Source organism: Tiliqua scincoides, chromosome 8, assembly GCF_035046505.1.
Source record: "Tiliqua scincoides isolate rTilSci1 chromosome 8, rTilSci1.hap2, whole genome shotgun sequence".
Classification (NCBI taxonomy): Eukaryota; Metazoa; Chordata; class Lepidosauria; order Squamata; family Scincidae; genus Tiliqua; species Tiliqua scincoides.
Window position 1 is genome coordinate 32,197,026 of NC_089828.1, and position 16,084 is coordinate 32,213,109.

At 44.5% G+C, this 16,084-nt stretch overlaps 2 pseudogenes; both read right to left on the reverse strand.

Annotated features, from left to right (window-relative positions):
• Positions 1–454: 454 nt before the first annotated feature.
• Positions 455–574, reverse strand: LOC136659519 (5S ribosomal RNA; annotated as a pseudogene).
• Positions 575–14,850: 14,276 nt separating this feature from the next.
• LOC136659755 (5S ribosomal RNA) lies at positions 14,851–14,969 on the reverse strand (annotated as a pseudogene).
• Positions 14,970–16,084: the final 1,115 nt, after the last annotated feature.

The following is a 16,084-nucleotide window of genomic DNA, read 5'->3' on the forward strand; positions in this document are numbered from 1 at the left end:
GCGGGGGAAAGGTACAAATCAACTGGAAGCTGTGGCAAAATGCACAGGGCTCTGTACAAAATTTGGAAATTTAAAAATAAAACTAGGGAGGATTCCTGATGCTGCTGTACTACTTCAGGAAGGAGAATTTGGAATCCCAAAGGTCAGGGAAAGTTTTGGAAGCAGGCTTGGCTGTGTTTGCAAGAATGATGCTGAAGTTCAACCTGAGGACATGAGATTTCTAATTTAATGGCACAATCCTATTGTCTTCTTGTGCTGGTGCACCAGCCTGCACCAGCCTGCACTCTTGCAAACATGCCATAAAGCACATTGCAACAGCACAGAACATAGGGACACCAGCAGGAAGGCCTGCACCAGTGGAGGAAGTGGAGGAAGGAATATATGCAAGAGCAGTTAAAAGTTGCTCTGAGCAGTTGATGGTTGGCAACCTTCAGTCTCGGAAGACTATGGTATAAGCCTACAGCACCCGGTATTCCCCGGCGGTCTCCCATCCAAGTACTAACCAGGCCTGACCTTGCTTAGCTTCCAAGATCAGATGAGATCGGGCATGTGCAAGGTAACAGTTGCTGTCTGAGCAATGCAGGGGCTGGAGAAGGGGAGGGGAGGGGAGGGGAGGGAGGGGTGTAACAGGGCAGAGGGAGGGTAGAGACTGGAATGGGTTGGGTGGATTGGGGTGGGCAGATTACACCATATCCTATCTCCCTTCCCGGGCCAGATCTGCTGACTCAGCTCCACTCAGCTAATTATCAAGCGCAGGTTGAAATAGACAGATTGCTATGGCTATGGCTTTCTCTGGGGGCAAATGTCCCTTTACTTCAAAGAGACCTTCAGTCTGCTCAATTTGCACACAGGATGGAGGGCGTACTGGCCCCACTGCATTGGCACGGGTTAAGATTGGGCTGAAAGTTTCACAGCTTCTGACACTACGAAATGAAGATGTTTGCCTCTTTTCTCATGTTCCTAACCAACATAATTTGTGTGAGTATGTACAGCCAGACTTCACAACCCTTCTAGGTTTCTGAAGTGGCCTGTTCCTTTTGCTTTTTCCTCCCATGCCTAAACCAGCCTGCAAAGGTTTTTGTGGATTCTGTGTGCGAAAACAGGCAGGAAGCAGGTGCCCCCTGGCTCAGAGCAAATTAAACCTCTTGTCCCCTTGTAGGTTTTGCGCCTGGCGGGAAGTGGATAAGCTCTCCCCGTGTGGTTTTCTCCATGTGTGCAGGAGAGGAAAGAATTGCCGGCACCTTATTAATCATGAGGATGGCCAGGGAGTCTTTTAAACAGACATGTGGGGGGGGGGGTCTCTCTCCTTGATAAATGCAGTGAAGCTTCCGCTTTCCTCCAGAGACAGCATGATATCAATGTTTTGCAGCTGGCTGGAGGAGTTGGTTGTAAACAGCACTGTGTTTTCCAAAGGGAAACCCCTGCATTTCAACAACGCTAGTGGCTCTCTTTAGGCAGAAAGACCCACCGTGAGAAAATCCTCAATGGTCAGGTGTTTAACACCTGTATTGATAGCACAGAAATTCTCTTGTCCAAATTTCTTCCTGAATTTTGAAGTTTCAAGCTCCTTGATCTGGCTTCCAAAGTAATTATAGAAACTCTCCTGGTTTCCAGAATTTAGGAGTCCTGGGATGTCATACAGAGCTGGTTTCTAGAATAACAAAGGATTGGTTTAGAGTAGTGATTTTCAAGCTTTTTCATCACATGGCACACTGACAAGCACTAAAATGGTCAAGGCACACCACTGGGTTTTTGACAATTGACAAAGTACACCATGCTGCCAATGGGGGGCTCACATCTCCCATCGGCCCTACTAATAAATAACCTTCCCCCCAATTCCTGTGGCACACCTGTGGACCACTTGCAGCACACCAGTGTGCCATGCCTCAGTGGTTGAAAATGGCTGGTATAGAGGAAATGTGTTCATCACGATTTAAGTTAGCAACTTACAGAGGTGAGCGATCATAGCTGGAATCAGTACTGCATGATTGCAGGACTTAGGGACAACAGAGGCACATTGACCAAGGTTCAAGGAATGTATTGTGGGTCTCACTAATGTGGGCCAAGAAATGGGTAGCCTGAATAAGAAAAGATGAGAGAGTGGGAGGAGGGAGCAAACATAATTTGAGAGTCCAAGGAAGCAGGAATTAAGAAAGTTGGGTCCAAATCCAAGTAAGAAAAGAAGCTGAGTCACAGTGACAACCATATCATAATGACCACATTTCTATATAAATTCCTCTGCATTGCTGATGCATGTGCAGAAACGGAAAAAAAAAACTGCAAGAGGAGTAAGCTTGATGAGATTGTACACGTCCAGTTATATCAAGATTCTTTTCTGTGTCACTTTATCAATGTGCAAAAGCACATGTGTCATCAGGAAAACTCTACACAAAAAGAGTCATATGTACAATGACTTTTGGGCTGTGTTCTACTGATGTTTACATGCACTCCTGTGCGTTGGCAAAGCATTATGTAAAGGCAATCTTATAACTGGGCATATGGGATCGCGTCGAGTTTGCTTGTGCCTTTACATTGTGGCCATCTGGGGAGCACCTTGCCAGCAGGGGAAAAGGATGTGTAGTCTCTCTGGTGCACCTATCATTTTTTCTAATGTGTGAAAGCTACCTGGTGTGCTTTGTTGGGGGGGAGGGGGGGGGAGCTGGGCTGTCTAGCAGCCTCCTGAGTGCAAATCCACATGTGCTGTCCTCCTCCTCTCATTTCCTAGAGTCAAAATTCCTTTTCCTTTTTTTTTATGACTCAAATTATTACATGGTGGGGAAGAATAAAATCCCCAAGCCTCAGCAGCAATATTGGAGGTAGGTAAAGAACTGACAAGTCCTCTACAGGGGCAGGCAGTTGGAAATCAAAGACTGCTGCAAACATTTTTGCAGTCATACAGCTTAGCAGCCTTAAAGGCAACAGTGTCAATTACTGGCTTATACAAGGCAGGTGAGGAATGGTGAGAATGCCGCATTTCATGTAGCCTGCTTTTGTAAGACCTGCCCATTTTCCCTTGCTGCTCCCTGATGCCCAGAACATGAACCTGGAATTGCTGCATGGTACCATCTAAGAGCATCAAAAGTGTTTTGCAGGATCAGACTAAAACACCCATCTAATAACATGTCTTCAGGGAGTCCACAAGCAGAGCTTGAATATAAAAGTCCTATGCCTTGTCTCTGGCAACTGGCTTTCAGAGGTAGACTGCTTATGAGCATGGAGGTACTATTTAATTCTCATGGCATAAGAATACATGGGCCCTGCTGGATCAGACCAAAGATCATCTAGCCCAGCATTGTACTTCCCACAGTGACCAATCAGATGCCTTCTTGAAGCTTACAAGCAAGACATGAAAGCAAAAGCCCTCTCCTCGTGTTTGATGTCAGAAGCTGGTATTTAGAGGTAAAGTGCTTTAGAACATAGAGGTTCCATTTACCTATCAGAATTACATGGCGAGACAATGTGTGCCAGATTGCTATTGGCCCTGGGGTAAACACTCAGAACTGGGGCCCATGTGGCACCCCCACATGCTCTGTGATGGTGCAGTGGACACTATATCAGTATTGGTATTGAGGACTCGGATTAGACTGACCAGGGGGCCCTCCTGGTGGGCATGAAGTCTTGGCCAAAACGTGTCCTGGCCAACTTATCATGCTACACCTGGGAACAGCTCTGCTGGGTCAGGTCAGGGATCCACCTGATCTCTCATCCTCCTTCCAACAGTGGCTTGCTAGCTCCCACTGAAAACCTCATAAGCAGAGCACAAAGGCAACAGCCCCCACCCATGTTCTTACCTTCAGAGCTAGAATGCCTTTGAACATGGAGGTTCCATTTAGCTATCAAAATAACATTGGAAGAACCCTTGTCAGTCAGACTGGGGGGGGGGGGTCCATCTAGTTCTGGGTCCTCTTCCCAACCACAGCCAGCCAGGCAATCCACAAGCTAAGCATGGAAGCAACAACTATCAGAAACACTTTCTAGGAGGAATCACTTAACATAAGAAAATAAGAAGAACCCTGCTGGATGAGACCAAAATACCAGGGCATGGAAAGTGTTCCTGCTGAGCAAGGTGTTGAAGACCTGCTGCCAGTCATATGAGACCATTCTGAGCCAGATGGACCAAAGATCTGATGAGGCATGACAGTCTCCTGGGTGCATATGGTTTCACGCCAACTCAGTAACACCTTTTGGGGGAGGGCTCATGACTCAGTGGCACAGCAAATGCCTTTGCATGTATTCAAGCTATGGTATCAACAGCCAGCAGGGAAAGATCCAACCTGAGACCTCAGAAAGCTGCTAACAATTAGTTTCAGGGCTGTTTCCACACTTTGCTGGGAAATACAGGCAGTGACATATGAGACTGCAGGTCATCTACGTCACTACCTCAAGATGCTGCTCTAGCCCAGGTCTTTTTGCTCTCTTTCTCTTTTAGTTTCTTTTGAAGTGTAGCTGCAGGAGATTGAACGAGGGACCTTCTGCATAGCATGTGCTCCACAGTCCCTCTCCCTAAAGGCTCTGTTCCCTCTCAACCAACTGGAAGTCAATGCACATTTAAGTGGCAGTAACAAAATCTGGAAAGGGTGACTTTCCTCTTTGCTAAACTGTCCCACTTACCTGCTTGACTTTTCTTCATCTGAAAGATCTTAAATAAATAAACCTCCTAGTGCAAACAACACTGGATCTGATGGACCAATGGTCTGAATCAGCCACATATATTGATATATTGATGTGTAACCACATGCCAAATATCCTGAATTACCCATGATTGAATTCAGGATATTTGGCATGTGGTTACACATCAATATATCAATATATGTGGCTGATTCAGACCATTGGTCCATCAGATCTGGTGGTGTCTGCAGGACTGAAAAAGACCACTGATATAAACAACCACAGGGTCTGATGGTCTGATCTGGGATGCTGCCTTATCCTGATGGAGCTGCACTGAGCACTGAGTCATAGCTCAGTGGAGGAGCACATGGATTGAAGTTCCTATCTCAGTTCCCAGCATCTCCAGTTTAGAAGAGAGCAAGGAAGTCCCCTCTCTACCTAGCACCTTGGAGAGCTCCTACCCATCAAATAGGCAATATCAGGTTAGTTAGCCCAATTGTTTGACGCAGTGTAAGGCAGTTCCACATGTTCGTTAGGAGCATGTATCACTCCGTGGAAGGACTCATGCTTCGGATGGTGAAGTTCAATCCCAATTAAAGAGATATCAGATAGCAAGACCAGGGAAAACCTCTCTTCCTGAGCTTGAGGTGTTGGCAGTCAAAGACCATACTGCGTCAGATTGGTGAATGATTTGGCTCTGTTAACTAATCCTCCGATCTCATCAGAGAGGGAAAATTCACCCTTGATTTTCTGAGAACCCTGGCTCAGGGTCATTGTGTGAAAAGTCATCATTGGGGTCATAAGGAACCTAGAGCGAGAAGTTTCTGACAAGACAAAGCAGAAAAAGGTGTCCTAATATGGTGGATTTCTTTACCGCTGCATTCAGCGCCATTAACAGATATGACCTGCAGTGGCTCCAGCGTGCACCTGAGTCTTATTAGCAGCTCAGATCTTGTTCCCAACATTGTTATTACTTTGCAAAGTGTCAAAATGGAACCGTTTCCCCCAGTCACCATTCTGTAGGCATCTATATTTAGTGGATAAGCTTGCTCTGTTCCACATGGGGTGTTCTCTCTCTCTCTCTCTCTCTCTCTCTCTCTCTCTCTCTCTCTCTCTCATGATGCAAATTGTGACAGCCATTCCAACAGCAACTTAGCAATTTTTTTTTTCAAAGATCAAAACTTGGAAAAGTAAGCCTCTGCCGCTGAGTAACAGTTGCTAGGGAGCAGCAGAAAGCGAGGGCTGTCATGCCCTGATTTGGGCTTACTGGTCTGGTCCCTCTGGGAAAAGGATATGCTGGATGATGAATCTTTGGCCAGTGCAGCATGGCTTTTCTTATGCAGGGGAGAGAGAGCTCCTATTAGCCCCAGAAGCTGAAGGTTCTCTCCATGTACAAAGGCAGTCTACCTTTGAACATCTGTTTCCATAGGCAAACAACAGGAGAGGGTTGTTGCCTTTATACCCTGTTTGTGGGTAGCATGGTAGCATCTGATTGGCCAATGTGGGAAATAGGAGGCTGAACGTGAGTTGCCATCACTTTGTTCCTGCAGGGCCTCTTCTGATGTTCTCACTTGACCCTAAAAAATTTCTAACTTTGATTTGGTTTCTCAGCTGCTTCTCACTCAGAAGATGAGGGACTCATTCCACTCTGATCCTTTTCCTTCCTTCCTTCCTTCCTTCCTTCCTTCCTCCTGGCCTAGAGATCATCACCTCTGATCTTCTCCATGGGAGAGTGATCATACCCCAGATGCAAGGTAGAGATTGCATCTCTCCCTACCCATGCAATTCCCCACAATTTAGAAGAATGTTGAGAGAGGGAGAAATACAGTCCTTGTACTGAGCTAGTTCCTCCAGGTGCTATTACTTGTACATAGGCCAGGTGGGGTGTTCTCACTTGTGCAATTGGCATAAGAGTCATCAGTGATGACATCAGCACCATGGACAGGGCTTCACACTCACTACAGCCTCTCTGCCTTGCAGATGCCCAAGAGTTTCAGGGCTGTTTCCACACTTTGCTGGGGAACACAGGCAGTGACATATGAGACTGCAGGTCATCTATGTCACTACCTCAAGATGCTGCTCTAGCCCAGGTCTTTTTGCTCTCTTTCTCTTTTAGTTTCTTTTGAAGTGTAGCTGCAGGAGATTGAACGAGGGACCTTCTGCATAGCATGTGCTCCACAGTCCCTCTCCCTAAAGGCTCTGTTCCCTCTCAACCAACTGGAAGTCAATGCACATTTAAGTGGCAGTAACAAAATCTGGAAAGGGTGACTTTCCTCTTTGCTAAACTGTCCCACTTACCTGCTTTACTTTTCTTCATCTGAAAAATCTTAAATAAATAAACCTCCTGGAGTATCGGTCTGGCAATGGCTGGTTGTCATGAACACCAGGTGGAAAGGTAGTGTGCCTCTTGGGGGTTAATGGCAGAGATGGCTGTTGCCTTCATGTCCTGATCATGGGCTTCCTAGTAGTATCCAATTTGCCATGGTGGGAAATGGTATCTTGGATCAAAAGGGCCTTTGGTTTGACCCAGCAGGGCTCTTCTTAAATGGAGCTATCAGGAGCCCATTAGCTATCCCAATAGGACCTTCATATTCCAAGGCAGTCTAGCTCAGTAACCAAATCATGGGGACAAAGAGGAGGGGAACATTGTTGCTTCCAAGCTCTGCTTGTGGGCTCCCTGGAGGCAACTTGTTGGCCACTCTGGGAAGCGGGATGCTGAACTAAAATCATCTTTGGCTGATCATCAAGGACTGTATTTTTCCCCCCTCTCAACATTCTTCTAAATCAAGTTGACCTGCTGAAAATCATTCAGCAGATCTCAGGTTCATATAAATATTAATCAATTAAGGAGATGTTTATCAGCTTACCAGTCTCACAGCCCAATCCTGAGCTGCCCAGAGCTGCGGGATCTGGCGGCTCCACAAAGGGCTCCCGCTGGATCCAGAGCCTCCCGTGCTACCATGGGAGGCTCCTTGGGAGAAGGGGACGTTCGTCCCCTTCCCCCAAGTAAGGGAAGCAGTCCCGCAATGGGACTACTCACTTTAGCGGCGACTGTTTGGTTGCCGCTAAAGTGAAGATGCTCACGTAGGGCGCATTCTTATAATAAGAGCATTCTTATTCTTATAATATTCTTATTCTTATAATAAGAGCATTCTTATTAACTGTGATAACTTAAGGGAACCTCCATCTTCAGAGGCAATGTGCACTGGAACACCCAGCGTTGGGGACAAACAACCTGAGTGGTTGTTTTGCCTTCATGTCCTGCTTGTGAGTTTTCCAGAAGCATCTTGTGGGCCACCGCTGGGAATAGAAATCCTATACATTTCTACTCAGAAGTAAGCCCTGTTAACTTCAGTGGGGTATAATGCCAGGTAAATGTGTAATGGGTTGCAGGTTAGAAACGTTGGCAATGGATTCAATGACATCTTAGATCGTCCTGATAGTGATCATTTACCAGTGTGTCTCTCTATATCTACAGTAATCCCTCAGCTGCCTTCTATTTCTACTGATTGGGCTGAGAGGACTATTGTTGTGGGGAAACGATTGAAATGGTCCCCCACTATTGATTTATCAATCAGGGAATTATTAAACAGTCCTAATTTTGTGGCTTTGCATAGGGACGTAGTTAAAGGAGATATGGATCCTATTGAAGGCCTTAACTATATTATGTCAAAGTTAAGGCCTTTATTAGTTCAGAAGTCACGGGAACCTGGTTCTGCCCGTTACCAGAGTAGCTGGTTTGATAAGGAATGTAGATTGGCCAAAAAACATCTGACTCAATTGATTAGGAAGTTAAGACAAACTCGGCTAGCCTCAGACTTAGATGCTTTGACCCAATTTCGTTCAACATATAAGGAACTTCTGAAGCAAAAAAAGAGTGCATACATGTCAGCTCAGTGGAAGGAATTGGGGAAGGCTGCCATGGAAAAGAACGAAAAAAAGTTTGGGTCTTTAATTTCACCTCCCAACCCGGGTCTTAGCTGTAAAATGAATGACTGTATTGCTGCCGGTACATGGTGTTCCTATTTTAGTAATATATTTGACAGTGATGCCAATGCCAGGCAAAATAATGTTAGCAATAGTCAGTCACTTTTGGCATTAACACCGGAATGGCCCCCAGTCATAAGTTGGTGAACTTATAGATGCTTTAGCAACAGGAAAAGTACCTGGTGAGGACATGATTCCTCCTGAGGTGTATAAGACCAACATTGAATGGTGGGCCCCTTTCCTTGCCAAATTGTTTACTTACATTAATGCCACAGGATTTTTCCCGGAAGGCTGGAGACAGAGTATTATTTTTCCAGTTTATAAAAAAGGGGATAATTCCAACCCCCAGAATTATCGCCCAATCAGTCTACTGGATATTAGTTCTAAGATTTACTGTCGTTATCTCCTTCTGAAGTTGGTTAAGTGGGTTGAGGAAAATGATATTTTGCATCAAGAACAAGCTGGGTTCAGGAAAGGCCATAGTACAGTGGACCAAATCTTTGTCCTTCATCATTTAATCTGTAAATATACAAGTAGGCCATTTAAATGGCTCTTTGCAGCATTTATAGATTTTTCTTCTGCATTTGATACAGTCCCTAGGGATCGTCTATGGGATAAGCTTGCTGGGACTAATATTGATAGGAGGTTGCTGCTTTTAATGCAAGAATTATATACCAATACCACCTTGAGGGTAAGGATAAGTGCAGATGGTAGACTGACGGAGGAAATTTGTTCTATCAAAGGTGTTAGACAAGGGTGTTTGTTGGCCCCACTTCTTTTCAATCTTTATATCAACAACATTGTAAATGTTCTAACTCATGCAGATCATTTCCCCCCTCAATTGGAAATCATAAGATTGCAACCCTCATTTATGCAGACGACATTGTTTTATTATCTTTGAATAGGAAAGGGCTTAAGAGAATGCTAAATAAGCTGCAAGATTTCAGTGATTCGGAGCAATTGAAGGTGAATTACGCCAAATCCAAAATAGTGGTTTTTGGCAAGCATTCTCCAAAATTTAGTTGGACTTTGGGTGATCGCAAGATTGAACAAGTTCCTGCCTTTAAATATTTGGGTATATTCTTCGACGAAAGAAACAGCTGGAAATTCCAACTTCAGAATGTTAAAACATTAGCACAAAAATCAAGTTATGCCTTATTAAAATTTTTCCATTCTAGAGGAGGCAACTTGGTAATTCCAGCTTTAAAGGTTTTCTCGGGGAGAGTAATTTCCCAAATGTTATATGGTATAGAGATCTGGGGTATTAAACAGAACAACATATATATTCCCGAAGTTGCTCAAAATAAATTTTTGAGGCACATTTTAGCTGTTCCACCATCTACTCCGGCAGCTTTTCTTAGAATGGAGACAAGTATGCTATCTATTAAGGCCAGGGCTGCCGTGGCTATAATTTCTTATTACAAGAGAGTCCTGGACATGTCGGAAAATCATCTTCCTAAACTCTGTTTGGCTGAGCAGTGTAGAAGAGGAGGCTGGGCCACTCAGGTGCAAATGCTCCTAAAATCTAAAGCCCTTTCTACTGACATTTTTGTCTTTTCTGAAATAAAACAAATGCTAAGGGAATGGATGTTTAAACTGGATAATGATCAGGATTTAGATATAGTAAGTTCTTCAAATTTCTCCCAGTTGTACTATTTCTTGAAACCAAGTCACTCAAGAGTGCAATATTTATATTCCCTTACCTTTGCCTCCTTGAGAAAGGTGTTCACTGAACTGTGTTTTCAAACCATGCCAACTGCAGTTCTAGATGGCAGATATATGTCCATTCCCAGGCATTTGAGGCTTTGTATTTGCGGAGCAGGACAGATTGAAGATATTGTACATTACCTGCTTCATTGTCAGCTTTATCAAAATCCTAGGATAATATTTTTGGAGCCTATTTTGGCTACCCTTCAAGGGGAGAACACACTTACGAAATTGTATTGGTTACTTTCCGATTATGACCCATCGGTCACCTATAGCGTGGCGCTGTTTGCCAAAGCTGCCAGAACTATTCGTGCTAACTACCTGGGGGAAATAGCGGTAGATTGTAAAGGAGATTCCTTAATATGATGGGAGTAGGTGCCTTTTGTGCTTGATTTTGACCTCATTTTATCATTTTATCATTGTTTGTATCTTTGATGTATTTTTGGATTTACATGTTTTATCTTATTGTGATGGCTATTAGCTAATACAATAAACAATCTTTGACTTTGACCTTTGGCAATGGATTCAGGCTGAAATCTTGTACACACTTACTGGGAGTAAGTTCCATAGAACTCAATGGGGGTTACTTCTGAGTATTCATGTATAAGCGGGCATCTGTAGAGTAGACATGCATAGGACTGTGCTTTGATCTTATCCAGCAGTGTTTGTCTTATTCACTTATATTACATGCTCTTACGGGTTTCTATATTAAGTGCTCCTCCAGCACAACGTTCATGCTGGCCTTGCCATTCACCCTCCATTGTGGTTGCCATCCACTCCGTGTTGCTACTTTTTCCATTTCCCCATTCAAACAGCAGCAGCAGCAGCAACAACAAAAACCCTCCCAGCATCTCCCAAGGCTGGCACACTGCAGAGTGCGAACAGGAGTGGTGATGCGCATTGAAAATGAAGGCAGAAACACCATTCGAAGAGGTGCCCTCCGGGAACTGAGAAATGATATTGCAAAAACTCGCCAACTCCAATTTGTAAGCCAAGCGGAGTACTTAAATTGATTCGACCCCTAATCCACTCAGCAGTCAAGATTTTAAGAATCCAAAGTGTGGATTCAAATGTTTGGCATTTAAATAAAATATGGGGTGTTTACTCACCCGTGTTGGCACTCAGTGCTCATCTCTGAGTAAACAGAAGCGAGTGCAGGCTGGCACATGTGAACCACTCTCCCAGTAGGGATGCTTCATCCAAATTCCTCCCTGGATTTTGGAGTTTCAAATTAGATTGTCTTGTTATCAAAATGGAACCAATGCATTAGGGATCCTTTTTTTAAAAAAAAAGTCTTAATTTTGTACCAGGTGCTATGGATGTGTGGTTTGCCTCCATTTTCAATTCCTTTGGTGGCTTTGTGCCTTCTCCTTTCCTTGGTATTACCAGAGCACCTTTGTGCAGTGATAAAATGCCTGAAAAAGCTAATGGTGTAATCAATAATATGGTTGTTTTAGGACCTTTTTCACGTGGTGTTTTACTGATGCACAGGAACACATGTGCACACTGCACAAAAAGTCTTTCAATGCAGTCATACAATGGATCACATCAAGGTTCCTTTGTTGCACATTTTGACAATGTAGGTAGGGCCAGCCCATCCCTGAAGCCAACTAAGGGCACAATCCTATGCAGGTCTACTCAGAAGTAAGTCCTATTGTGTTCAATGGGACTTACTCCCAGGAAAGTGAGGATAGGATTGCAGTCAATGGGCACAGTCCTAGCCTTTACCTGGGCTGACTCAAGTCCCTTGCGCTGTCCCTTGCACAAATGAGCCAAAGTGCCAACTGTGATAAAACTGTGAGTGCTTCATTTCTGGAATTTGATGTAGAAATTATCCTACTTAAACTGGGTTAAGACTGAACTGAATGCAGTGTTGAGTAAACTTCTGGGACATCAAAGGAACATCATGGGTGAAAATCTACTTATCTCTGTGCTGGCAATACTATTCATGAGCAAAATGAATAGCCAGTGATTGAGTCTTGGAATCTCTGATGGGGTTTAATTGCTGCCACTTCCACTATGGGCCAACCTGGATTTTGAAATCCAGGTGCTCAGTTTGGATTATTATCATACTTTAAAAGAACAGTAAAAGTTGGAGGAACATCAACAGGGAGCCTTGCTCAGCTGGAGATATCATGCTGGAGTTTAGTAGACATACCATGGACACAGTCCTAGGTCTTGTCTGAACAGGGGCTCAATGGGGCTCAATCCCCATATCTGTTTTGAGGGAGGGGAGATGCAAAGGATTCATAGAATCAGAAGTGTGGGGGGGACCTTGAACATTGTGTTTTGCCTGCCAATCAACATCTCAAAGCCTTGAATACAGACATCCTTCCAAAGAATGGAAATGAAAATGGAGCTCCTGGGAGATCACAAGGGATTTTTTTTTCCTCACCCCATCAATGCTAATTATTTGTGATGGAGAAGCATCCCCATCTCCCTCTGTCACAGAGAAAGTCAGAATTAGCATTTCAATGGGGAGGATCCAGGCACTCAAGAGTGTGATAATGTCAGACTTATTATTTTCCCTTTGGGAGAAGGATGGGAGTCTGCACACATTTTATTTCTTTAAAATATTTATACATTGCTTGAAGTGGCTGATGCACAAGGAAATACCCACTTAAAGCCATGAAATGCAGCATTAACTGTGACTGACAATCTAACTAACTAACAGGACATAACTAGTGGAATAGCTAAGAGCCATCAGAAGAAGAGGATCCAAAGGCACAGTGGCACAGTGAATGCTTTGCATCCAGAAGGTCCCTCTTTTAATCCATGATACCTCCAGCTATGAGGATCGTGGGTAGCAGGGCTAGGAAATATCTTGGTCAACTGCTCCCAGTCAGGTCTGACAATGCCAGGATTAAAAACCAGTCTCAGGAGAAGACCATTTTATAATTTGTGCTCACATTTGTGAGCAAAAATCTACAGCTATATTCTCACTTTTAATAATGATTGCCTATAGCCCAGGAATTGAGTCCTTGCTTTATATCCAAGTGGTCCCAGGTTCAATCTCCAGGCACCTCTAGTTAGAAAGGATCTCATATAGCAGTGCTGGGAAAGACCTTGGAAGGTTGCTGGTAGTCTGAGAGTACTGACTTAGGGCCCAATCCTATCCAACTTTCCAGCACCAGTGTAACCGAAATACAACCCTGAGATAAGGGAACAAATGTTCCTATACCTTGAGGAGGCCTCTGTGACTGCTTCCCCACCACAGGATGCAGTGCACACCCCATTGGCACGTCTTGGAAAATTGAGTAGGATTGGACCCTAAGAGCCCAACACCATGCCTTTCTCCTCAGAAGTAAATCCCATTATAGTCAATGGAGTTTACTCCCAGGAAAGTGTGGATAGAATTGTAGCCTTAGTAGAGTTCCTAGATATCAAGTTTTTGGATGGATGCTCAAGTTTCAGAGGGCCATCTCAGGCCCTCCAGCTAGGCTCCTACATTTTGGGTCATGGAAGGCCTGAGACTTAAGTGTTGGAGTGCCACTGCTGCTACATCTCCTACCCATTGAAAATGTAGCAGGTGCTGCTGGCATGCCTCACTCCCTGCTCCAGTTGTCCTGGAAGGAGAAAGAAGGGATGAAGGAGGAATGTGCCTGCAAGAGCATCTCCTAGTGTAATAATCTGTAACAAAATACTGTTGCATATTCTGAAGACACTTCTGGAAAATACATTATTTCACTAGAAACACTGGGGAAATTCCTTTCCCAAAAATTAGGATTTCTTCTTCCCACCCTGATTTCCTCTTCATTTCCCCATTCCTTTGCTGTAAGGTTCCCTCCAGGCAGCAGATGTGTATGTTCATCTAAGCATCATACTAAGCAACAATGCTGTATCACCAATTCATGCCTTGTAACATCACCAGGCTCTGACTCCTGAATCTCAGGATTGGGGGTGGCTCCAATTGGGCAACTCTCTGGCTTAGGGGGTCAATGGTCCATAATGGTGCAGTTATATACTGCATGTTCCTATCCTTAGAGGAGGTTCTGTGAATCAGTGGGTAGATCACATCCTTCTGCATATCTCCCATTTTAAAGAGTACAGGTTGTGGGGCAGATTCCTTGGACGACTGCAAGTTGAATAGCGTTCACCTGCTTCCTTGGACAATTTCTGCCACTCAGAGGTGATGACAGTGTCCTAGATGGACCACCGACCTGACTCAGCATAAAACGGCTTCATTTAGGGACAGTCCTCATTAGCAGAGCTAAAGATCTGAGTGCAGAAGAATCTATGTCCCATCTCCAGTGAAAAGGATCTTGGGTAGCAAAGCAGAGAGACACTGGGGAGTGGCTGCCAGTCAGAGGAGACTGTGATAAAGCCCAAGGTTCAATCCTCAGTTAAAGGATCTTGGTTATCATTAACTGGGAACTGACCCCTCCCTGCCCGAGACCCTGGAGAGCTGCTGCAAGTCACTGCATACAATAGTAGACTGGATGGATCAATGGGCTGATTCTGAAGGAGACCGTTTCCTATGTGCAACCCAAACAACTGAGAGAATTTTTGAATGGTTGGCAACCTTCAGTCTCGAAAGACTATGGTATAAGCCTACAGCACCAAGTATTCCCAGGTGGTCTCCCATCCAAGTACTAACCAGGCCTGACCCTGCTTAGCTTCCGAGATCAGACGAGATTGGGCATGTGCAGGGTAACAGTAAAATCTGCTCAAAAAGCATAGAGCAGAAATGATTCCACTGTATGGTAGGTAGGCGAGCAGACTTGCACTCAAGTCACCCCAACTGTCCCCACGTATCAGGGACCGTCTGGATTTTCCACCTCAGTAAATTGCCTGTCTTCTGATATTGTCTCAGGGGAGGAGGGAGGGATTTGGAAATGTTGTGCATAAGCATGTACATGCTGTACAGATTTCTGCCCCATTCCAGGACCTCTGAAAATGAGTGGAAACAAGCAACAGGGGAAGGGAATTGCCTTTTAACTCTGCTTGTGGGCTTCTTGGACTTCGCTGCCTGGCCACAGTGAGACCCAGGATACTGGGCTATATGGTCTAATCTAGCAGGGCTCTTCTTATGCTCTTCTCTTAGCTAAAGTGGAACTTCTGTGTTCAGGTGCAGTCTACCTCTGAATTCTGAACACTAGTGATAAATAACAGGGAAGGTTATTAACCCCATCCCATAATTCTGATTTTCCCAAAAGTCTTTAACGGGTGACTGTTGGAAACAGAATAGTAGAATAAATGAACCTTTGGTCTGGCCCAGTAGGGCTCTTTTTGTTTTTTTAATTATGGCTAAATGGAACCTCCATGTCAAAGTGCAGTCTACCTCTGAATGCCTGTTGCTGATAGATGACAGCAAGAGAAAGTTATTGTCTTCCTGCCCTGTCTACAGAAGTCTGACTGGTTGGTTACTATTGAAAACAGGATGCTGGATTAAATGGGACTGTTAGCTCAACACATCAGAGCTCTGATAGCCAAGAACCTCCATATTTAGAGACAGCATAGCTCCGAGCACTCTGGAAGCCCATTGCGTAGAACAAAGAGGAGAAAACCATCATCTTCGTGTCCCACGTGTGAGCTTCACGGACGTATCTAGCTGTCCAAAATGCTGTAGTAGATGGATCTTTGGGCTGATCTAAGACGTTTTCTTATGTTCTTAGACGACTCTATTCGTAAGCATGATAGTAGAGCCTCCATATTCAGATACAGTCTATTTTTCAATACCTGATCCTAGGAAAAGGGGTGTCTATTGCCATCCTGCCATGCCATTCTTGAGATACCTCTTCTAGGCATTTGCCTGTCCATTGTTGGAATCAGGATGCTGGGC